At 50.6% G+C, this 24018-nt stretch overlaps 3 long non-coding RNA genes and 1 other non-coding gene across 4 annotated transcripts; 3 read left to right on the top strand and 1 right to left on the bottom strand.

Annotated features, from left to right (window-relative positions):
- The first annotated feature begins 11322 nt into the window (after positions 1-11322).
- On the top strand, positions 11323-15124 carry LOC141576874 (uncharacterized). Its single transcript, XR_012505300.1, has 3 exons — positions 11323-12072; positions 14621-14778; positions 14917-15124. It is a non-coding gene; the product is annotated as an uncharacterized LOC141576874 (long non-coding RNA).
- LOC141576883 (U6 spliceosomal RNA) lies at positions 13473-13581 on the top strand. The gene has a single exon (XR_012505309.1). It is a non-coding gene; the product is annotated as a U6 spliceosomal RNA (small nuclear RNA).
- A 2364-nt stretch (positions 15125-17488) lies between the features above and the next one.
- On the bottom strand, positions 17489-20044 carry LOC141576875 (uncharacterized). Its single transcript, XR_012505301.1, has 2 exons — positions 19575-20044; positions 17489-19284 (listed from the first exon to the last, which is right to left on the bottom strand). It is a non-coding gene; the product is annotated as an uncharacterized LOC141576875 (long non-coding RNA).
- Positions 20045-20288: 244 nt separating this feature from the next.
- LOC141576873 (uncharacterized) lies at positions 20289-22065 on the top strand. Its single transcript, XR_012505299.1, has 2 exons — positions 20289-20429; positions 20559-22065. It is a non-coding gene; the product is annotated as an uncharacterized LOC141576873 (long non-coding RNA).
- Positions 22066-24018: the final 1953 nt, after the last annotated feature.

Raw genomic sequence — 24018 nt, 5'->3', positions numbered from 1 at the left:
AGGTCCGTGGCTGAAGCCAACGAGAAACCCAGGGTGTGAGTCCGGAGCGCCACCAGTCAGGAAGATGTCTAGGCGTCGGGCTCGAAGAGGCTCGGGTGGCCTGAAAAACGCATGCGGGTTCAGGTCCACTTTCTGAGTGGCCTCCACAGCAACGGGCAGGAGGAGGGTCTCGAGAGGGGACACGGCAGTGACCTCTCTCCAGCAGATGTCCAGCTGCTCAGCCCGGCTCGGCGGGGCTTCAGGGAAAGGGCGGCTTTGGTTCTCGAGGATGCCAAGTCCAAAGCGGGAGAACCATGGGCAACGGGAGTCGGAAGAGCGTTGGCCAACCATCGGAGAAAACTCGAAGCACGCGTGACGTGGCCCAGCGTATCAGTGGAAGGCGGGGCGGGACGGGGAGGGGAGGGGGAGGGTGGCGGGAAGCACGCAAAGATGATGACACAGAACCGCATTCTCATCTCTATCACGCTGTACGAGAGTTTCCACTGAGACATGCTCCCCTTCCCCTGGTCTCTCCAAGGACGCGCATTTCTACCAAAAAATCACCCCCATTCAGACTTGTCGGCTGGCCAGATCAGCATACTTCCACGAAATTCGGCCTGAAGAGGGACAGACGTCCACGAAGCATAGCCATCGCCCCTAGAGGCTCTCGGACACCCGCTCTGCTGGAACGTTTCCTAAGGACGGCAGACGAAGACGGTCTCCACATGCTTTCCAGGAGACGTTCCTCAGAACGAGACCGTGACTGTTCCGAAGCCCAAATCGGTCACAGCAAATGTTCACGAGGAAGTCACGGTGAACCATCTGGGACACCAGTCTTTCCCAACCGGTCCACGTAGGGACACGATTTGGTCCTAGCCAGAAACAGACACTTTCTCCTCACAGCATCCTTTTATTTTAATTTAATTTAATTTATTTTATTTTATTTTATTTTATTTTATTTTATTTTATTCTGTTTCATTTTGTTTTGTTTTATTGTATTGTATTGTATTGTATTGTATTGTATGTTTACATATGTACGTATGTAAGTAAGTATGTATGTATTCCGGTCTGTCTGTCTGTCTGTAGGTCCATCCATCCTCCGAAGGTATACCAGTCATGTCGGCCAACACACTGACAGATCTCGAGTCTTTTCTGTCAGAAAGATATTAAAGCACGTCCCCTTCGACTCATGGAGCCAGGAACGAACGCTTCCGTATCTCATCTTCTTTGGAAACGATCTAAACATTCCAGGGACGTCGCCAGATGCTTCAGTTGCAAGGGACCAAAAACTACGTGGAGGAGGCACCAATTTTTCAGAGATGGACCGCCTCCCACACACACACACACACACTACCCCCTCGGACTGCTTGGGGTGTGAACACTTCCTGAGACTTGAGACCGAGCCAACCATCGCTCCCAGACTCTTTTTTTTTTTTTTTTTTTTTTTTCCTGGCTGACACGTTTCATGACAGAGATAACCCACAGGAACTTAATGGATTCGGGGTAAACCTAGGGAGGCGAAAAGTTTCACCTCGAATGCTGCTCGTCACAATCAAGACATGGCTCTTTTCACGAGACCGATCCCTTGACATTTGCTTTTCTGGATGAAAGGATCTGTCCTAGATCATGTCAACCTGAAGGAAAACATTTGGGTTCCTTCCTGTTCGCATTCCCTGCCTGCATGTTCCCTTGAAAACCAGTTCCATAGAGCTCTTTCATGAATGAACTCTGGCAAGTGTATGTGGAGGAAGAAACATGCCAGGCCTACAAGCCGGGGACATACACAAGTGCCTACATGCATACATGCATACATGGGACCGAGCCCTTTCCAGATCCTTGGACGGCAGTACCATAGAAATGAGGATGGCTTCCACAAGACTCTCAGGCAAGCCAAGCTCTTTTGCGAAAGCGATAGCTTGTGCACAAAGGAGAAGGTGGCATGAGGGGAGAGGGAGGGGGAGTGCCAGCTCCCTGAGCAGCAGGGGCCATGCTTTTCTACCTAAAGGAAGGGCTTTGTCTCAGGATCACTGATCACTTCCACAAATCATCCGATATCTTGGATCGGCCGCAGGCGGCTCCAGGGTGAAGAGCCATCGCCCCAGGCTCTGTGGGGAATAGAGAAGACTTCCGTGAGGGGAAAGAAACGCATGAGAATTTTCTGCAAGAAAGCTCAGGAACAGATAATGTAAACACGGAGAGTTGAGCTTCCTGTCTCGTGACAACTAGGTCTACTGGGTCATGTCACAGAGAGCAAGCGAATCCTTTATTCCCCTGAGCCTTTTTCTTTTTCTTTCTCTATCTTTCTTTGTTCTTTGTTCCCTTTAGAGTGTGTGTGTGTGTGTGTGTGTGTGTGTGTGTGTGTGTGTGTGTGTGTGTGTGTGTGTCTGTGTCTGTGTCTGTGTGTGTGTGTCTGTGTGTGTGTCTGTGTGTGTCTCTGAAACTCAGGTACTGCCCTGTCTCATACAGACGAGACCAGCAGATCGACATGACCAGAGATTTTGTAGCTTTCATTTAAAAACTATAGGTCACTCACGAGTCGGGTAGGACGGGTGCTGCGTCCAGCGCAGCTCGGGACCGTGTCTGAGGACGGGCGACGCAAGAATTAAGAAACAAAGAGACCAAGTAAAGAGCGAAAATGGGACCAGGGGACTCAAGGTCTCGTGGATCTAGAGTGCCAAAAGCCTGGTCGACATCCTGTTTATTGGGAGTATACGGCTCAGGGAAAAAAAAAAGAAATGCGATCAAAGAGGTGGGGCTTTAGATATTTCATGCCAGAAGCACGAAGTTCTGCTTGCTGGCTAACTGATTCATTTCAGGCCTATCCCTTCCAGGAACAATCACCCTCCTCGGGGGATGCAAAATTTCTAAGTGTATCCTGTGATTGCCTCTGGGACATCTCGAGATAGCAAATATTTCCCCGGGGTTAAACCACATGCTTTCCTGCCAGAACCAAGTTCTGTTAATGGATGATCTGGCTTCCCATGACCGTCCATTGTTTTACCCTAAGGAAATATCTGCCATCTGTTGCGCCCTCACGGTCAATCTCAGGATTGCCCCTCACACAATTTCTTGAGCATCATACATGTTATAGGTCATCGACTGTGTAAAACATGAAAACAAAGCAGGCGTGTGCATTTTTAAGCAAGTAAGTGTGAATGTAAGATTTTACGCTCATGGAAATGCTGGTGCAGCTTGGTTTCTAGTTGCTGGTTCTCCAGCAGCTTGTTTCCCAGCAGACGCGTAGGACACTAGAGAACCCACTCACTCAGAAAGAACCGATGGGACGGGTAAGGTTTTTCGGCTCAGAGGGTGAAAGCTTTTAAACTCTGTGTGGAAAAAAGACGTTTCAGGTGTATATTTCTCCTTAAGAAGGCTGCGAATTAAGGCTGCGAATTAGAGTTTCGACGAGGGAGACCACGCAGCAGTGTGTACGTTTAAAAAGGCCTCCGCGTGCCCCTCCCCACCCTTTTTTGTTTGTTTGTTTCTTCCATTCGGTTTCAGGTTCTACCTGATTCAGCCCCCTGGCCTCAGTCTCTGGCCACTGTGGGCTATGCAGACAGACGTTTCTGACGTTGTCGAGATGGACAAGATAAGGAGGGTTCCCCCCAGAGAACTGGGCCGCTGCTTCTATGAGATCAAAAAGCTGACCTACTCATCCAGTTCTATGTTTAGAAATTTGCTCCTTTCTGGGAAAGCGTAGAGCTCTGCGGTAGAGTGCGTGCTCAGCATGCACAAGGCCTTGGGCTCAGTCCCCAGTACCACCACTGAAAACGTATAATAAATCTAAATAATTAATTGAAACGTAGATAAAGACACCTAATGACCCGTCCCCCCTCCAAAAAGATAAAAACTTCTTGTTAAAAAATTTTTTTTTATTTTATTTTTTTATTTTTTTAGTTAAAAAGGCAGGAGGAGGACGAGGACGAGGACGAGGACGAGGAGGACGAGGATGAGGAGGAGAAATTAGCTTCTTTCCAACAAGGAGATTTCCAGGTCAAATGGAGAGCCAAATATTTCTATGTTCTAAAACTTCAGCTTTCCACGTATCCTGGCGTCAAAACGTCGGCACGGGTAAAGATTGTTCATCATTCTGTGACTATGCACTTCCTGCATTTTGGAGTGTTCATCTGTCCTTTCTCTTAGGAATAGATGATCATCAGAAATAGCAGTTCTGTTGATTAAACCCCCTTTTAACATATCGTTGTTTCCTGGTCACTAAAGTTACCTAATAATCACTTCACAGTCTATGGAAGTCAAATCATTGTGCTGTACACCCGAAACTGATAGAGGGCTGTATGTCAAACCTATGTCAATAAAACTGAAAAAAGAAAAGAAGAAGAAGAAAAGAAAAGTCTGCTTGCTCGGGGCATCCGGTAAAGGCCCTCTTTCTGAGCGCACAAGTCAACCTCGGGCCGATTCACCCTGTCCCTGAAGAAGGGCAAAAATCCTCCACTCTATCTCCCGTTAGGTCCCGGACACTAGCCAGAGTTCCTCCTCCCTCAACCCCCACCCCGTTCCTGCGTCACACTGTGTGGGCTCAGGCACACAACCTATCGCTTTCCTTTAGCGTGTGGAATGAATATCGCCCGAAGGGAATTTCCTTTGTTGTCGTTTAAATAAACTGACGTGTTAATAAGCGCTCTGGAGGGACACATTCCCTTTGACCTGATCAGCCATAGTGACATCCCATGACCCAGGAATGTACAATATCATGGATTGGAAAGGATCTTAGAATTCAGAAATCATGGTGACGTGGGTCTGATGACCTAGCTGGCTCCATAACAAACCAAGAGATGAAGGTGCCCAACGTTTTCACTCGATGCTGCCTAAGTTCTTGACAGTCACTTTAAAAAAGGAAAAGGAAAATTTGCATGGCACGCTTAGTTTTGAGAATGCTATCTGACTGCATGGTGGAACGCAAGGAAAAGCCGTGACGCTCGCCCACGGTATCGAGAGAAACGCAGAACCGTGTTTCTGGTAGCTTTCTTCAACGCTGCGCAAAGGCGGGAGCGACCGCTACCTCACGCAGAGGAGGAGAGGACGGGTTTCTCGGCCCCGTCACGCAATGCCAGGCAGAAGAAGCCTTCTCCGATGAGACAGAAGCGTGTCAAAGCGCATCCCTGCGTCGAAGGCTTCGGTTTCCCGGGGAAGGGGGTCGAGCCGAGGGACCCAGGCCCCCACGTCAGTCAGTCTTTCACTGGATTCACTGGCCTCGCTGTTACTCCTCAGCGATGGCCCCTCAGATTGCTCTCGTGTGTCTTTACCTTCTGGCTTTAGGAAGGACTTTAAACTTCGGCTGAGGGGCGGGACACCCAGAAGGGTTCTTTCAGTTCACCCCATCTTAGGTATTGCCATATCCAACACGTTGGTTTTCATCCCATCGTGGACCTACCTACCGGAGAGTTTCGCGGCTTAAAAGTCCCCTGTGCTCCACCTATTCATCAACAACCCCCCGCCACAACACACACACACCCGCACACACACACACCCACACAGACAACCTTCACCACCACCACCCCCGACCCCACTCATCTTTTCACCCTCTCTGGGGCTTTTGCCCTTTTGAGAATGAATGTCATCCAGAGCCGGTACCCTACAGGATGCCACCTTTTCAGATTGGCTTCTTTCAGGGAGTCAGGGGCACGCAGAAACGGCCCCGCCTGTCTCCCACAGGTCTCTCGGCTCCACGGGTCCCTGGTTTCCTTTTTAGAGCCAAATCACATGCTGTGGCACGGACCTAGCCCGGGCTACGTGTCCCTTCACCTCTTGAAGGACGCGTCTGTCCCGGTCGCCTCCACGGTTCCGGCAGTGATGAAGCAAGCCCCTCCACACCCCCACCCCCACCCCGCCCACCGTCCAGGTCCGTCCGCGTTCAGGTTTCCGCGTGGACGGAGCCCCGAGGGCTAGGCCTCAGGGTGAGAGTGGTATGGCGGGTGGCAGGTGGCGCACTGAAGGGTCCCAAATCCGGAGGATGCCGGCAAGGAAGGTCGCCAGGTCAAAACCTTCCTTCCCTCCCTCCGTCTCCTTAGGGTGGATGGCTGGGCCCGTGAATTCAGAGAGGACACGAGACACATGCTGTGAGCCGAGATTTCCAAGCCAGGAGACCTGGTGGAGGGTAAAGAAACGAGTTGATTGGGGGGGGGCGGGGGCGATGGGGGGGGGGCTCTTAGGACTGCAGCCCAGGAGACACAGATGCAAGAAAGAAGCACTGGAAGTGTGTGTCATCAGACTACCCCACGGGGCAAGTGGAGAAGGGGAAACGAAAGAAAACACACCACAAGAGCAAGGCGGGAACTTTGAAACGACCAGGCTGCGGCTAGCAGCTGCTGGCAGATTTGTTTTTGAAACCGGTTGGTGGTGCCCTTGAGCTTGATACAGTTCTGACCACTCATGCCCCCCCTCCCCCCATTGATGCCGGTGTCGGGACCCAGGGGAGGCCACCCCAAACATGTATGTGCCTCCGTGGCACACGGATGGGTTAGAAATGAGAGTGACCGAAGAAGCCGAGGGGCCAGCAGACGCAAGAGGGACCCTCAGACTCTTCTTTCTGTCTCCCTGAAAGCGGGAAATCGATCACTTCCGTGGAGGGTGCCCTCCCTGCATCTGGACTTAGGAAAACACCCTGATCACCCACTGAGAGCCTTCAGGCCCCGGAAGCCTAGAGAAACCAACCAACCTCGTGACTTCTTTCAGGGGCTTCCCCCCCTCCCCAAAACCCAAACTCCGTCTCGATTCTTCACGGACGGGTCACCCAAAACCAAAGGCTCTCAGCCCGGCCCATTTCGCACAAAGGGCTGATTTCTTGTCCTAAAACGGAGAAAAGCTGCCTGCTTCGGGGACACATGAGTGCTTGAATGAAAGACAGTAGGTTCCCTGTCGCTCCTGCTCAACCATCCGTCTGGGGTCCATTTTTGGATCAGTCAAGCCCAGAGAACTCAAGATGTGTAGAGGGAGGGGACAACGTCCCCCTCCCTGAAACAGGACTATGTCTGCAACAAAGTTCCTCCCACTGGCCGTCCAGCTCCATTTTGGATGACTGAATCCTGGTTCACCTCATTTGGGTGTTTTGTTTTTGTTTCTGTTTTTGTTTTTGATTAATAGACTTTATTTCCTAGAGCAGTTTCAGGCTCACAGCAGAATTGAGCAGAAAATACAGAGAGTTCTCACATAGCCCTCCCCACCCACACATATATCCTCCACTCCCCTCAACATCTCTCATCGGTGTGGCCTATTTGGTAAAACTGATGATCCGACATGGACACGTTATTATCCATCAAAGTCCATAGTTTACAGGACGGTTCACTCTTGAGGTTGTACGTTCTATGGGTTTTGACAAATGTACAATGACATGTAGCCACCACTATGGTATCCTACAGAATAATTTCATCGCCTTAAAAATCCCTCACGCTGCATCTGTTCATTCCTCCTTCCCTCCCTCTCCCCAAACCCCTGGATACCATGATCTTTTGATTGTTTCTAGAGCTTTGCCTTTTCCAGGATGTCATTTGGTTGGAATTGTACAGTTGGTAACAATTTTCAGACCGGTTTCTTTGATTTAGTAAGATGTCTTTTAAGTTTCTTCCATGTCTTTCACGGCTTGATAGCTAATTTCCTTGTCTTTCGTTCTTTTTTATTTATTTATTTTTTTAAAATGTTTTTACTGCACATATATTTTTAATTTACATATATGTACTGTTCATTGTTTCCAGGAAGGTTTAGAGCTTTAGCTTTTTAAACTTACATACTTATCAAAGGAATAAAGCCAACCACAAAAGAAGAATGAATTCAAAAAGATACACACACCCTGCTATTAACAGCAACATCATTTATGATTGCCAAGATACGGAAGCATCCTAAGTGCACATCAATATTTGAATAGATAAAGAAGAGGGGACACACACACACACACACACACACACACACACACACACACACACATACACACACGTAATGGAATACAATTCACCCATGAGAAAGAAGGATATTTTGCCATTTGTGGCCCTTCCTTTCCTTTTTTTTTTTCCCCCTCCACTTTAAAAACCAGAATTTTATAACTGGGATAAACACTTCCATTGAGTCAAAAACAGTAAAATGCCAAAAAATAAACTTAATCGAGGAGGTTATCTATACTCCAGAATCTGAAATGACACAAAGAAATGGAAAGATGCCTTGTGCTCTTGCATTGGAAGAATCAATACTATCAACATGGCCACACTATCCAAAGCAATCCGCAGGTTCCATGCAACCCCTGTCAAAATACTCACGACATTCCTCACAGAACTAGAACAAACAATTTCAAAATTTTTAAGGAACAACGGAAGACCCTAAACAGGCAAAGCAATCTTTCGAAGGTCTCCTCTCCCTCCCTCCCTCCCTCTCTCTCTCTCTCTCTTTCTCTCTCTCTCTCTCTCTCTCTCTCTCTCTCTCTCTCTCTCTCTCTCCCCCCCCCCCTCTCTCCCCCTCTCTCTCTCTCCCTCTCTCCCCCCCTCCCTTTCTCTGTCATCTTTTTGGTCTCTTTCCTTAGGATTTGATGACTTGAGACCATCCTTTATCATTCCTTGTAAAGCCGGCTTGATGGTGCTGAAATCTTGTAGCTTTTGTTTATCTGTGAAGCTTTTGATTTCTCCCTCAAATCTGAACGAGAGCCTTGCTGAATAGAGTATTCTTACCTGTCAGTTTTCCCCTTTCATCACTTTAAGTATGTTGTGCCACCCACTTCTGGCCTGTAGAGTTTCTGCTGAAAAATCAGCTGATAACCTTACGGGAGTTCCCTTGTATGTTATTTGTTGCTTTTCTCTCGTTCATTTTAATATTTTCTCCTTATCCTTAATTTTGGTCAATTTGATGACGATGTGCCTCGGTGTGTTCCCGTATGGTACTCTCTGCACTTCCACCTCATTTGGTTATTTAAAGGATCTTCAGTCTGTTCAATTCATAGGAGAGAACTTCCACGTGTATTTCTTCTCAGTTTTATGAAACAAAGAAGGACCCAGGAAACTGGCAAAACATAAATGCTTTTCTATTGGGTTGAGCAAAGACAGGCCCTGGCCGGGGACGGGGGGGGGGGTGCTGGAGGGTCGGGGGGGCGGTGTAGAGAAGGATATAGATCATTGTTAGAGTGCCTGCTTAGCATGCATGATGCCCTGGGTTCAATCCCCAGAACCACCATTAAAATAAATAAATAACCTAATCAAACCCATCCCCCTCCTCCCCCCCCCCCAAAAAAAAGAAGGAGAAAAGAGTGAGAGACAGAGACAGAGACAGACCATCGGGAAAAGTAGCTGCACTAATACTTCCAAGAAACAGGACAACATAAAGATAATGGAAGAAATGCTGGATAGTGAACAGCCACGGGTGGTTGGCACAGACCCATAGCTTCTGGACTCGCTAAAAAAAAAAAAAAAAAAAAAAAAAAAAAGAATATGAGAATCATATGGATCAGGAGATTGGGTCTGAATTTTGTGCCGTTTGACTTGTGCCAGTTACAAAGGTCATGCATAAGGAAGATGACTGGCTACTTTATTGTCTGAAATGAGACACTTGAAAGTGAAAGGAGGTGCTATACAATCGTGCCTGGACTGGGATTTTTCTAAGGGAGCCCAAATCCTTTACAATATATATCATGTTTTCAAAAATGAATATCATTCCTGGACAAGATTTAAGCAATTTTTTTTCTGTGTTATCAGTAAACATTTTTAAAAAATCAGTAAGAAAGGAAGAGGGAGAGAGAAAGAGAGAGAACAGGAGTAACTATACGCGCGCGCGCGTGCGTGCATGCATGTGTGTGTGTGTGTGTGTGTGTGTGTGTGTGTGCGCGCGTGTGCGCGCACGTGTGTTGAGGTGGGGGCCTAAAAGAGGGTGAGGATTCTTTTCATCGAGGTCTGTTTGTACAGAATTCTCTCCTTCTCCGCTTTACACTGTGAAGGAAAAGCCCAGCTGGGCTAACAAGCTAAGTCGCAAATCTAAGTGTAACAAGTGTCGGATTACTGATCTGAGTTCTGCTGGGCTAACTCGTAAATCTAAATTAATAAGTGCCGGTTTGCTGATTCCCTGTTCATATTTTGCTAGCCAGCTGGATTTTCAAAGAGACATATCTGGCCTTGAAATGTTGGTTTGCTGCCTCACTGCCTCTACTTTCGTGATAATGATGTTGCTAAAGCTATTGCGTGCCTATTGGCCGAATACCCCAAGCTGGTACTTAACCCTATAAAACCTCATGTGCACGTCTTGGAGGTGCTCAAGGCTTAGGAGCAGAAGCCCCTCTGAGCCCGCCGGCGTAATAAATCTGAGTACTCCAACCCTCCGAGTGGTGCTTGTTTCTTGGCTGGCCTGTCATTTCCATAACAGCACCGTTGACAATAAGAACGTCACTCTCGTTCCGGCATAAAGAAGACATCTGGGGAGGGTGGGGTGGGGGGGTGGGGTGTAGATCTATGTTATGTCCTGATTCCAGGAAGGAAAGGGGCAAGAGTCGGCGTGCCCTTCTTTCTGGGGTATCTGTCTGTTCGCTTTTGGTGTTCGGCTGGTTTGGTTATTTCAGCTTTCTGTTTGGTTCCTTTCACAGATCCAGTGGCTCAAAACAGCATTCTGATTTTCTTTTCTCCTGGGGTTTGGTTTTTGATAGGTAGAGGGACAGGGCCCACGCAGGGGTGGGGGTGGGGGGTCACTGTGCCGGAGAAAGGGAGGCGGCTGTGGTGAAATCATCGAGCAGAGGGGATTTCTACGAGAGGGACTCTCCGAAGTGAATGGGGTCCAAGGAGATCAGCAGGGTTTCTGTGTGCTCGTTTGGTTTTGTTCGTGCGTGTGTTTGTTTTTTCTGGACGAGGCCAAAGAACTCTTCAGGTGGAGGTGTGTGTCCAAAGGGTCTGACAGGATGGGAGGATGCGGGGCGAGTCAGTCCATGTGCCCAGAAAGAGAGAGAATCTGTCATAGCTGAGACTCAGGCCTTTTTCAGACCTAGGCCCAGAGAGCAGTTCGGCTCCGAGCATTCACGGAGAAGTTCGCCGCCACCTCAGTCCTGTCCCCCACCCCCGCCCTCCCCCACGCCTCAGCCCCCAGTGAAGGAGGAATCATGAAGTGGCCGCACTTAGGCTAAGCCAATTTTTGGCTTTATGCTTACTGCTTGCTTTTAGAACGATCAGCAAACTCGACTGACCAGACACCGCTCCCAGCTCCAGGCCCACTGTTAAAAACAGCTAAAGTTGTCGATTCTAACTGTTTGATTTGACCTTCCTCTGATCGTTCAACTTGACAATCATGTTTGGCGTCTGAGTCTTTCCCCAGGAAGGGAGTCACGGGAGGATAAGCTCAGGAGAACGACCAGCCCCCTCCCACCCCCCACCCCCCACCCCGAGTTCCTCCGTGGCGCTGGTGCCACCGGGTGAGTCTGACCAGATAAAGAAGGTCACGGGCTGATGACCTACTAGACCACCAGGAGGTCCCATGTTACCAGACACTCATCCAGATTTAGGAGGAAGTTTCATCAGAGACCCTTGTTGATCATGAGCACCTTTTGTGCTCCCGCCTGTTGTGATTCCCTTTCATGCTCCAACCTGTTCGTCCACAGAAGCATGAAACCCCAACCCCAAGACGGGTTCACAGTTTGGAGGGCACTAGCCTGCTGTGAGTCCCCTTTGCCCAGCAAAGCAATCAAGCTGCCTCTTTTCTTCTAAACTCTAAGACCCTGTCTCTGGGTTATTTGGCTCGTCAGGGACGGGGTGGGGGAGGGCGATCTTTCGGCAACACCCGCAGAAGTTTCCCTGAGTGGCAGGAACCAGCGTGGCCCTCAGGCCTCAGCCCCGCAGGCAGGCAGGCAGGCAGGCAGGCAGAGTTGGAGCGACCGTTGGTCCCGCCCCCGCCCGCGCACCACCCCCCCCCGCCCCCGCCGCTGCTTCCGCCGCCGCCCCCGCCGCCGCTTCTGCCGCCGCCGCCGCCGCCGCCGCCGCCGCCGCCGCCGCCTCCCAGGCCTTCTCCACCGATCGGTCCCAAATCGACTGACTGTCTCCTGGAAGCGGGGGCGGGGACGTCAGGAGGATCCATTCGGCAGGGCCTCGTTCAATCGCTTCATTCAAATGCAGAAAGCTCTGTGCTCAGGTCAGAGCCTTTGACTTGGCCTCCGGCTCCTCTCTGTTGAACGGCTTTTGTTCTTTGGTTTCAATTTCCCCACCCTTAGGCCACCCCGTCCCAACTGCACGGAGGGAGGCGGGAGGGAGGGGGAGAATCTCGCCTGGTCTCAGGCCAAAGGAGTCCCCTCCTTTTCCTAATCTGGGTAAACCCCACTACACCGTTTGAGAATCATGGAAGGGCATGGAAGCAGACCTCTGACTTGATAGATTCCTCTGGGATGGGAGACTTTAAAAAAACAAAATTCTTTTTCCCCTGCTTCCAGGGAGGCAGAAAGGAGGGCCAGAGTGTTCCTCTTGCCTCGGGCAGTTCTTTGTTTGTTTCTTTCTTTCTTTTGTTAAATCATTTTTTTTTTCCTTTTTTTCTTCCAGTTTTATTGAGACAGAGTTGACATACAGCAGTGTATACTTTTGGGGGGGGGCGGGGAGAGGAATTCGATTTTATGTATTTATTTTTGACCGGAGGTACTGGGGATTAAACCCAGGACCTTGTGCTTGCTTGCTAAGCACACACTCTACCACTGACCTATACCCTCCCCCTTGGCCAGTTGTGAAGTCCCTTTCATTCAGCATAGTCCATCGGGCACATTTTGGGGCAGCCTACTCTGGACCCCAACATTTCCCTATTCTGTAACTTCCCTGGAAGTTTTACACATTAAAAGCTGGGCTGTTGACTGTGCGTGTGCGTCCATGCGTGCGTGGGTGCGTGCGTGCGTCTGAGCGTGCATGCGTGCGTGTGGTGTGGGGGCAGGAGGGAGGGAATAGTTTCCTAGAGGGCCTGCGTTTCATGGACCCAGTTTCTTAGTTCTGAGAACAGGTCTGTTCAAGGAAACAGTTGTAGTATCTCGTCTCAGGAGGCGGTGGTGTCGATGGGCTTCTGAAGCTAGGCCTAGGGAGCAAGCAGTCAGGTATCGCCTAAGAGGCACTTGTGTGGAAAACCAAAGTACAGCACAAAGGTTAATCATTGGAGCAGATGAGAAACCAGATTCAGGGCCGGGAGTAGGGGGTCAGTCTGGTAGGAGATTTCCACACATCGGGGTCATCGAAACGGCTCGAGCAGTATGAAATGCCTCTGATGATGTCCTGGGGTGTTCGGCTCAACTCTCTGAGCGGCTCCTCCAAAAACAGGCCCTAGGATGGTTTCCACAGGAGCTGTTGTGGCCATTTCTCTGACGTTTACCTCCCGTTGCCCAGCTTCAGTCTGCAGGGCTTCAGGAGACGGAGCATTTTAGTACTCAATGATGCCAAGACAAAAGGGTGAGAGAAAATGGGAAACGTTCGTGGAGATGGTCCTAGGCAGATAGTGGAGGCAACTAGAAGACTTTCAGTCTCCGGGCCGGCTTTCAGGTTGAGACAAAAACCCTAAGGCAAGCGCTTGCTGCCACAGCACATCGACTAACACGGGAACCATCCAGAGAAGATCAGCACGGCCCCTGAACGTGGACGACACACACACATACGTGAAGCGTTCCGTAGCTTTAGTGATGTCAGTCACCCAGAGAAAGACAGATATCCTATGCCATCACTTCTAGATGGGATCTGAAAGTAAGTCAAGACACCCATCCATACATAAATAACTCCATTTTAAAAAGACTCCAAGGAACCTATTTACAAACCAGAAACAGACTGGACTCGCAGACATGGAAAAGAAACCGATGGTTAACACAGGGGACAGGGTAGGGTGGAGGAACGGGGGAGGGCAGAGGGATAAATCAGGAGTTTGGGATTAGCAGATATAAACCACCCTATACAAACTAGGTACACAAGTAGGTCCTACTGTCTAGCACAGGGAACTATGTTCAATAGCTTGTAATAACCTATCCTGAAAAAGTATACGTGTGTGTGTGTGTGTGTGTGTGTGTGTGTGTGTGTGTGTGTGTGTGAATAAGTGAATCACTATGCCGTACGTCATAAATGAACACAACATTGTAAGTCAACTATACTTCCATTGACAGAGAGTTCCTACAATAAACAGGCAGGCAGGCAGGCAGGCAGGCAGGCAGGCAGGCAGGCAGGCAGACAGACACAGACACAGACACAGACACAGACACAGACACACACACACACACACACACACACACACACACACACACACACACACACGCCCCACAGACACAGGGGAACCCTAAGGAAAACGAGTAGCACTAGTATCTCTTATCCATGCATGTCTATCCCAGTTTAATGGAAACCTAAGTTTTTGCCTCCAAGTCAATGATGCTAATAACTCTGCTGCCAAGAATAGAAAAATCCTCACGGAGGATTTCTGAATCCCAGAAGGGTCAGGGAGGGAGAAAAAGAGAAAGGGTTCCATTCTGCTGACAGAGGTATGATAGTTACCATGTGGGTGTCCGCCTCTAAAAGGAAAGGAAGGGGAAAAAACAAAAGTTTATTTTCCCTTGTATCTGAAAAGAAAAAAATTTAAAACTCAATCCTCTTGGAGACAAGAAGTCGTACACACCTCATGTCACTGATTCTCCTCCTCCACCTCCTCCTCCTCCTTCCTCTACTTCTTCTTCTAGTCTATACCTCCCATGGATTCTGACGACCTTGCCTGATGATGGCGGGTGATGGGGGCAGAGATCGATCCTTCTGAGAAGTAAGTTGGCAAGCGCTTTAGTGAAGCCTCGTAGGATTTACCCAGTGAAGCGAGTGCCTTCGTCCCTGGAGGCTGCGGAAAGTATGTCCCCAAGTCACATACGCATGTGTTTGTCTTTTGTTGTCGTTGTTGTTGTTGTTGGTGGTGGTGGTGGTGGTGGTGGTGGTGTGTGTGTGTTTGTTTGTTTGTTTATTTGTTTGTTTGTTTGTTTGTTTGTAGCAGTGTCCTGGCCATGCTGAGGGCATCAGGCTTGCAGCGGGGGAAGGAAGGCTTCAACCCCTTTGGAAGTCATACCTACCATCCCAAGAACGTCTGGATGACCCCTACTATGTGGCAGTTGAATGGGGGCCAGTTACTGGGGTTCAGCGGGTCCAGAGAGAGGAGGTCTGAGGCCTCTGGGGACAAAAAGTTTGTACGTATGTATGTATGTATGTATGGCCAGTTGACTGTTTTTGCGGTCCTATAGGAATCTTCCTGCCCCTGTCTATTGAACAATGGGAGTCATCTTCCAAGTGCCCTGACACCAGACACCACGGTGGGTGAAGGAATGCGGGTGGGGTGGGGTGGGGGTGGGTGGGGGAGGTCATCCAGGGAGCTGGGAGAAACCGAGCACGTCCGTGGGTCGGTGGGTCGGCCTGTCGGATGGTCGCCATGCTGGGTTTCCCCTAACCCAGGCCATTTGCCGAATGGACAGAACAGACTGGGGCCACGTGTGCCACCCACCCTCTTTCCGGAGGCTGTGGTCCACTGTGTTTGCATGAAAGTCAGTGAAGGAGGCATCTCCTCGGGACTCGGTTCCGTCCCTTTCACGAGAGCCTCCACTTTGGATGACAGCCAGCCAGCCAGCCAGCCCTCGATGCCAGGGCAGTAGACGACTGCCAGGAATATCCCATCCTTTCTGGAACCCTGAGTGTACCCACCTGTACAGACACAAGGCTGAAGAATACATGACGTTCCTTCCTAGTTGACAGCACTCCCCATGTCACTGAAACAGTGTCCAGTACGCTGACGTCATCTCCTCCCTCTCCCACACCCCCGCACGCGCACAAACACGCGCGCGCGCGCGCGCACACACACACACACACACACACTCTGTCTGTCTGTCTGTCTGTCTGTCTTTCTGTCTGTCTGTCTGTCTTCTAAGGATGGAGAAGAGTTTGCTGAGCTATTTCGGGTGCCCTCTCATCCTAGTTCCTATCTCCAAGTTGGTTCAAAGTCCAAAAGGCGGTCAAGCACTTAATCAGATAGGTCCCTCGTAAAGAATGTCTCCCACATCACGACGACAGGCTTCTTAGGCCAGCCGAGAAGCTCCTTCAGTTCTGCGCCCATCTTGGCTCTAAGTTGATATCAGTCTGTTACGGAAATGACAGGCCAGCCAAGAAACAAGCACCACTCTGAGGGTTGGAGTACTCAGATTTATTACGCCGGCGGGCTCAGAGGGGCTTCTGCTCCGAAGCTCTGAGCACCTCCAAGACGTGCACATGAGGTTTCATAGGGTTAATTACAAATATGGGTCTATTCGCCAATAAGACTCAAACAACAAAAAGCAAAGGATCAGTACACTGGAGCTTATCAATTTGGAACAGATCACGTTACTGACACTTGTTGAGCTTGGATTTACGAGTTAGCTTGTTAGCCCAGTAAACTGACACTAAACTTCAGATTTACGAGCTAGCCCAGCAGAACTTAGATCAGTAAACGGACACTTATCACACTTAGATTTGTGACTTTAGCTTGTTAGCCCAGCTGGGCTTTTCCTTTACAAGTCCTCCAGGATCCAAGAAAGCCACGTTGGAAAACAAGTGGTGATTCTGATGGGACAGGAGATCAGTCATTTGGGGGCGAAGGGTGGGGTAGGGAGACATACCAGCCTGTCTGTCTGTTTTCACCCAGTGTGGGAGCCGTCCCAAAGAGATAACTCGAGAAGAGAGAAACAGGGAGTTGACAAAGAACACGTGCAGTGGCGTGCCCTCCCCCCCCACCCCAGGAGAAGGCCAAGCCAGAAGTCCCTCCGGATGGCGGGCTCCGGACTCCAGCTTCCAGGGGAAGCGATTTTTTTTTTCCTCCCCATTTCAGGCCCGGAAGAAGAGGGAGAGGCAGAGTGTCCTTCTCGGGCATCCGCTGTTTCTGAAGCACGCTTGTTGCCAAAAGATCGGCCCCCGTCCCCGACGAGCCCAAGAATCCAGAGACAAGGTCTTGGAGCTTAGAAGCAAAGAGGCCATTTTATCACTCTGCCGGGCAAAGGGGATTCACAGCAGGCTAGCGTCTTCAAAACTGTGTACCCACCTTGGGGATGGAGTGGGTGGGGTGGTTCTAGAGCCATAGCTCAAACAATCGGGCATCGATCACCATCCACAGAATCGTTTTCTCATCAGAAGACTCAGAATGGTGTCACGATGCCTCCAGGTGACCCATTCTATAGAGGCTGGTGGTTAGATCTCGTTATCTCATAAGCACTCAAGGTGTGGCCTTCTTGGTCACTCAGGCTATTTTGTCAGGTCATTAGTCCCGTGACCGACCTTCTCCTCGGAGAAAGACTCAGAGACCCAGCATGATGATGACTTTCAATGAGTGAAATACAGTAGAAACAGTAAGATCGATAGCTTCCAGTTTCAACAACAGGCCTGGAACCGTGAGCAGCAACCAGTCAGTCAGGACAGTTGACCGTTTTCAGGGCGAGCATAAGAAACCGAATGACACCCCCCCCAGCAAATGAATGAGTGAATGAATGAATGAATGACCTAATGATCCTCCCCTCCCCCCCCCCGCCAAAAAAAGAAGAAGCAATCCGTTAGCCTAATTCCGGCCATTTTATTCATCCTCCTTCACCCTGAAGCCCCAGTCACCCACGTGCCACAGTGGTCTGTTTTCTGGTTTCCTCCACCACCCCACCCCCCACCAACCACCACCCCGCCAACATCCCCCCATGCCCAACCACAGCCCCAAGTGTGGGACTGGACGGGGGTGCAGGGGGCTGAGGGGGCGGCAATGGCGGCTTGAGGTGAGGGTGGGGAGTGTTCCGCCCAGATCGTATAGGAAGCTCAAACACAGCTGCAGTACGAGACAAGATGGTAGATTTCTGTGAGTCCTCCCTCCTCTTAAAATCCGTCCTAAGGAGGAGACAGACAGAAAGAGAAACATCACCCTCACTCCCAACGCCTCCTGCGCCCTCGATGCGCCCCAAAACAACAAGAAAAACAAAAACAAACACGACCACAAATAAGTCGCTATCCCTGGGGAAGAAGGATTCGATGGCATGGGGATATCATTCTAAAATTCATTCCCTCTTCATCACATTTCATGGAAACCGATTGCAATCTATGAGGCCCTGTGAAGGTAGGGGTTGGGGGGGTAGGGAGGAGGGAGGGAAGTGAAGGGGGGAGAGAGAGAGAGAGAGAGAGAGAGAGAGAGAGAGAGAGAGAGAGAGAGCGAGCAGAGGAGAGGAGGGATAAAAGGGGAGAGGACAGGAAAGGAGAGGAGGGAAAAGAGGGGAGGGGAGGGGAAATGAGAAGAGGCGAGGGGAGAGGAGAAGAGGGAGAGGAGAGGAGTGGAGGGGAGAAGAGAGGAGTGGAGGGGTGAGGGGGAAGTGGGGAGAACAGGGAAGAGGAGAGGAGGGGAGAGGAGAGGAAAGAGAGACAAGGGAGACAGACAGACACGCATGCGCGCGCGCGCGCGCGCACACACACAGAATAGCGAAATGGAGAGAGAGGCAGAGAGAGAGAGAGAGAGAGAGAGAGAGAGAGAGAGAGAGAGAGAGAGAGAGAGAGAGGCAGAGAGAGAGAGAGAGAGAGAGAGAGACAGACAGACAGACAGACAGACAGACAGACAGACATGGATCTAGGTCAGGGATACTACACATGGGTATTCTTCTGAGTGATTTTATGTGTTTTCTCAATCGCCACCTCTATGGAGATAAAAATCGCTCCCATAAGATGAAGGGAGTCCTTCTGCCACCGCCCGCGGCCCCGCCCACCAGCACCGCTTGTGTTTGTCAGGGATTCCAAGCCAAAGCACGTGGAGGAGCGGGAGAGCTTCCTGGCAGCCCAAGGAGGAGGAAAGTCCGGCAGCATGAGAGAGGTGGTTGGCACGGGGAAGCTGGAGGCCGGCTGAAGAGAAGATGGGTGAGGGGGCAGGGAGGAGGGTTTCCCAAGTTGGAGAGCCAAGACGAGGGAGGGGAGCTGTCGGTGGCTGCGTTCTGACCCCGACCCCAACCCTGACTGGAGCGGATCCCTGAAAGGAGGCGGTTCGGGCTCTCTGGCCGAGAACGCCCCTCTCTTCCTCTTTGTGCAGAAACACCTTCCGCGGACAGAGAAAGTCCATCCCGAGACCCTCGTCGGAAGAGTCCTTTCCAGACCCATCACGATCCTCCTGGGCCAAGGGGTCCAGGGGATGGGGCGGGGCCTCCATTCGATCCGTCTTCCGTCCGTCCGTCCATCCACAAGATCTTGAACATCCATGTAGGATTCTGGATGGTAGCAGTTTTCCAGGATCCTCGAAATCCTTGTAAGTCCTCTCCTGGCAGATTCGACCCCTAGGTCGTACCGCGCAGCACAGGGCACTAGATTCAGTCCCTCGGGACGAGGGTTCCTGAAAAAGACCAGGAAAAAGAAGAACAGAATCACTATGGTGTGCACCAGCCAGAAACCAGCACCACCTTGTCACTCTAACAGACTTGCAAAAGGCGGGGTAGGGAGAGAAAGTCATAGGATGGCTACCGTCCCTCCCACCCCCACCCCACACGCCAAGCCCCAGACCATCATCATCCCTGCTCCCCCTCCCCTCCCCTTTCCTCTCCCTTCCCCCTCCCCCTCCCCCTCCCCTCCATCGACGCCCGCCTCCCGCTTGTACCCCACTCCTCTGAACCCAGCACCACCCACCCCAGCCTGGACGGGCTCGGCTCAGATCGGCTCAGCTCGGCTCGGCTCGGCCCGGCCCAGCCCGGCCCGGCCCGGCCGTCCGGTCGACTTCTTCGCAGGGTCTAAAATAGCGCCCGGCCGACAGGAAGGTGGCACATGGCACATGGCAGGGGAGCGAGCGGGACGGTTCGGGATCTCTGGGTGGCAGGGACACGCGGCCGGACAACCAGGAGCACGGACGGCCTGGCGTGCGTTTCTCCGCTCGTGGGGGCCTCGACCAGAGACCGTGGTACGGGGAACGGGGACACACACACACCACACACACACACACACACACACCACACACACACACACACACCACACACACCACACACACCACACAGGCACAGACACACACACAGACACACACACACACACACACACACACACACACACACACACACACACACACACACACACACACACACACACACACACCCTTCACCCCCACCCCCAAACCTCTGACAGCTTTCGTTTGTTTTCGGCCGACCGTCCCTCGATGAGGTACGAGTGCCTTGGCTGGGGCTGGGGGGGGGGGGTGGAGTTCCTCCCTCCACAACGACCCCACACAGGCTCTGTTCTGGTCACCCGAGTCCTCTTCCAAGTCAGACCACAGGCCTCCATCACCCGGCGCGAGCACTCGGGGAAACAGTCACCATCCTCATCGCTCCGCTCCACCTCTACACGTGAAGAACTGTTCCCAGCCCACGCCACTCCACCCCACCCCACGCCCCGATGCCACCCACCGCAGTGGAGAGAAACGAGACGAATCCACAGACGTGCATCAATCCGATGAAGAAAACGACGGCCCTATTCCAAGGAAGCATGGATATCTAGGTAGGAGATTCATCGAGTACTATGGAGGCGGTGGGAAAGGGGGGGGTTGCGGTGGGGAGGGTCTAGAGATCAGGCAGTACAGCCCATGCTTAGCATGCAAAAAATAAAGGTCCAGGGTTCAATCCCCAGCACCTACTCTTCAAAAATAACCCGAGAAGAAGCAAGACGGCGGAGTAGAAGGACGCTCGTAGCTCACCCTCTCCCACAAATACACCAAAACTCACATCGACGGACCCACTCGGCCAATCAGACCACCTGCGGAACTCCGACAGAACACCGCCCTCTTCGAAAGACAAAGACGCCCAAAATCTGGTAGGAGAAAAGGAGAAAAGAAAGAGTCAAAAGCAAAACAGTGCGGGAGGGACCGGCAGAGGAGGAATAGGGCTCGTTCGCCAAACCTCCCCCTCTCCAACGGAGAGGCCGACGGGACGGTGGGGGAGCCTCCGAGTCTCAGATCTGCCCGGAGCGCCCCTTGACCGACCGACCCAAGTGAAATGGGCACAGAGGGTCCCCGCGACACCCAGCCCGAGTCGCAGGCCGGCAGCCGGGGGCCGGGACAGGCCGCACGAGCCGGGCGGAGGACCGTGGCGGCGGCACCACGCGCCGTGGCCGGGAGGGGATACAGAGCAGAACAACCCGCCCCCCCAACTTTCTTTCCATTACGGGGAAAGAAAGGCAAAGCAACACGGCCGGTGTGCCCTGGGGGGAGGGGCGCCGTAGCCTCCATCTCCTCAGACCCGCGGCGCCATCACCGGCCCTTCTCGCGAGAAGAGAGGCGGGGCGCAGCCACAGCCGCCATAGCCCCTGGCGCGCAGCGCGCAGCGCGCGGGCGGGGGCGGGAGCGGGGGCGGGGCCGAGACTCGAATCCGCACCCGGGGGCTCTGCAACCTCCTAGGCAGGACTGAGACTCGTTTTCAGCCTGAGGCAGATATTATATATCTGCCCCGGTACCTCAGAGAACTCGCGCCACCAAGACTAAGAAGGAGCCGAGTTTTGGAACGCAGCAGGGGCGGGGCGGTTCCACGGTCTCCCCCGAGCCCACCTACGGAGAGGAGCGCCGACCCGACCCGAGGCGGAGCACACAGCCGCACAGAGCAGCGGAGCGACCGGCGCCGGGAGAGGGCAGGCGGCCAGCCACCCTCCGACCGCGGTGCCAGGAGGGGGTGCGATCTACTTGCCCACAGGCACCGAGGGCAGCACAGACGAGGGCGCCGACGGAGGGCCCGCGGAAACAGCAAGCTGAGTTCACGAAACAGGGCGACGACAGAAAGACTTCTCGGTGAAACCGTTAAGAGCGCACCGTCTCCAGGAGAACACATCCTTTTTTTTTTTTCCTCTTTTTTTTTTTTTTTCTTTTCCTTTTTCTTTTTTAATCTCTTTTATATCGGTTTTACCTTCTGTTACCTTTTTAACCTTTACTTTTGAACAGTCGTATACGTTTACGGCTTTAATCCCTTTTAAATGTTTCATTTCAAGTCTTTATTATTATTATTTTTAAACATCCACCCCCTTCCCTTTTTCATTCTCTTGGTTTTGATCTCCTGTTACTGGTTATTCACAGGTTTCAAATATTGTTTCTCGAATTTTTTCCTCCTTTTTATTAAGGTTATTAAAAGACGTCTCAACTCGATCGCTATTCTGCTTCCACTGACTCTTCTATTCATGATTACACACTGTCTTCAAACCTTTTCTTTCTCCCGTCTTTTAAAATCCTCTGTTTTATCTTTTGTTAAAATCTGTTCTATTTCCGATTACCTTTTAAAAATTTACTTTTGAAACAATTGTATATTATTTTCTGATCTTTTCTATCTGTTTTTAAAGGCTTTTAGAAGACGTCTCAACTCAATTGCTATTCTGCTTCAACTTGCTCTTCTATTATTGATCGTACACTGTTTTCAAACCTTTTTTTCTCCATTCTTTTAACATCCTGCCCCCCACCCCCCTCTCTCCCTCTCCCCCTCTGTCTCTGTCTCTGTCTCTCTCTCTCTCTCTCTCTCTCTCTCCCCCTATCCCCCTCTCTCTTTTAAAGTTTTATTCCTGCCTAGGCTTTCGATAAATACATAAACTCCTTAAGGACCCCAATAGATAACTGATACTCCTTAAGCCACAGTGCCAGAGAGATAGGAGCATTATGAAGAAGCAGAGGAACCACTCCCAATTAAAAGAGCCAGAGAAATTCCCTGAAAGCACGATCCATGAAATAGACGTGGATGGCCCGCTCGATCAAGATTTCCAAAAAGGAGTGATCCAAGTCCTGAAGGAACTCCAAGAGATAGTGTTGAGAGATATACTATACGTCAAAAACGAAATCGAAGCTATAAAGAAGAGTCCAGGAGAACTGGTCAACTCATTGGCTGAAATGAGAACTGGTCTAAAGGCTGTCCAAAGCAGGCTAGATCACGCAGAGGAACGAATAAGTGGCCTAGAAGGCAGGACAACAGAAAGAACCCAATCAGAACAGCTGAGAGAAAAACCAATAAAGAACAACGAAAACCATCTTAGGGACCTAAGGGACCCTCGAAAGCGTGCCCATCTACGCACAATAGGGGTTCCAGAAGGGGAAGAAAGAACCAAGGGGACGGAAAAGATATTCGAAGAAAGCATGACTGAAAATTTCCCAAATCTAAAGAAGGAATCAGATATCCAAGTCCAGGAGGCTCAGAGGGTACCCAACAGAAAGAACTCAAACAGGCCCACACCAAGACATAGGCTAATCAAGATGGCCAGAGTCAAGGATAAAGCAATGATCCTAAATGCCTTTCGGCAAGAGAAAAATAAAGAGTGAGTTCCAAGGGAACCCCCATAAGGCTCTCAGCGGATTTCTCTACACAAACACTACAGGCCAGAAGGGAGTGGCAAGATCTATTGAAATTCTTGAATGAAAAACAAAACAAAACAAAACAAAACAAACAAAAAGAAGCAGCCTAGGATACTCTATCCAGCAAAGCTATCCTTTAGAATAGAAGGGGAGGTAAAGAACTTCACAGACAAGCAAAAACGAAAAGAGTTTAGCAACACTGAACCCATGCTAAAAGAAACATCAACAGGTCTACTCTAAATAGAGAAGAAGGAGGATGGTACAAAAATGAGACACTCATCACCGGAAAGGTGATCACTACCATTCATTCCAAACAGAATAAACACAAAATTGTAAAAGAAGACATCTAAATCATTAAGAGTGGCAGAGGGAAGCAAGAAAATAATAGAGACTTTTTTTTTTTCCCCCTTCTCCTTCCTTTCTTTCTCTTTTAGATGGGTTTGAGATTCTATTACTATCTGTTTCATACAGTTATAGCCATAGGTGAATAGACTTCCAAACAGGGTCAACCGAACTCCAAAACGTACAAGTGAGTCACAGAAGCCAACTAAAAGCTAACTAAAGGCGGGGGGGGGGGGGGGGGGGAGGGGAAGCATGGAGATGAAACAACATGCTATCGAAAAACCAACGGGTGAATGATGAAATCAATGAGTTGAAATAAACAAAAAACCCAACAACAACAACAACAACAACAACAACAACAACAACAACAACAACAACAACAACAACAACAACAACAACAACAACAACAGCAAAGAGAACCTTGATACA

This window comes from Camelus bactrianus, unplaced genomic scaffold (assembly GCF_048773025.1).
Source record: "Camelus bactrianus isolate YW-2024 breed Bactrian camel unplaced genomic scaffold, ASM4877302v1 HiC_scaffold_42, whole genome shotgun sequence".
Taxonomy (NCBI): Eukaryota; Metazoa; Chordata; class Mammalia; order Artiodactyla; family Camelidae; genus Camelus; species Camelus bactrianus.
Note: the sequence above shows the minus strand (reverse complement) of the source record. Positions and strands in the feature narration are given on the sequence as shown.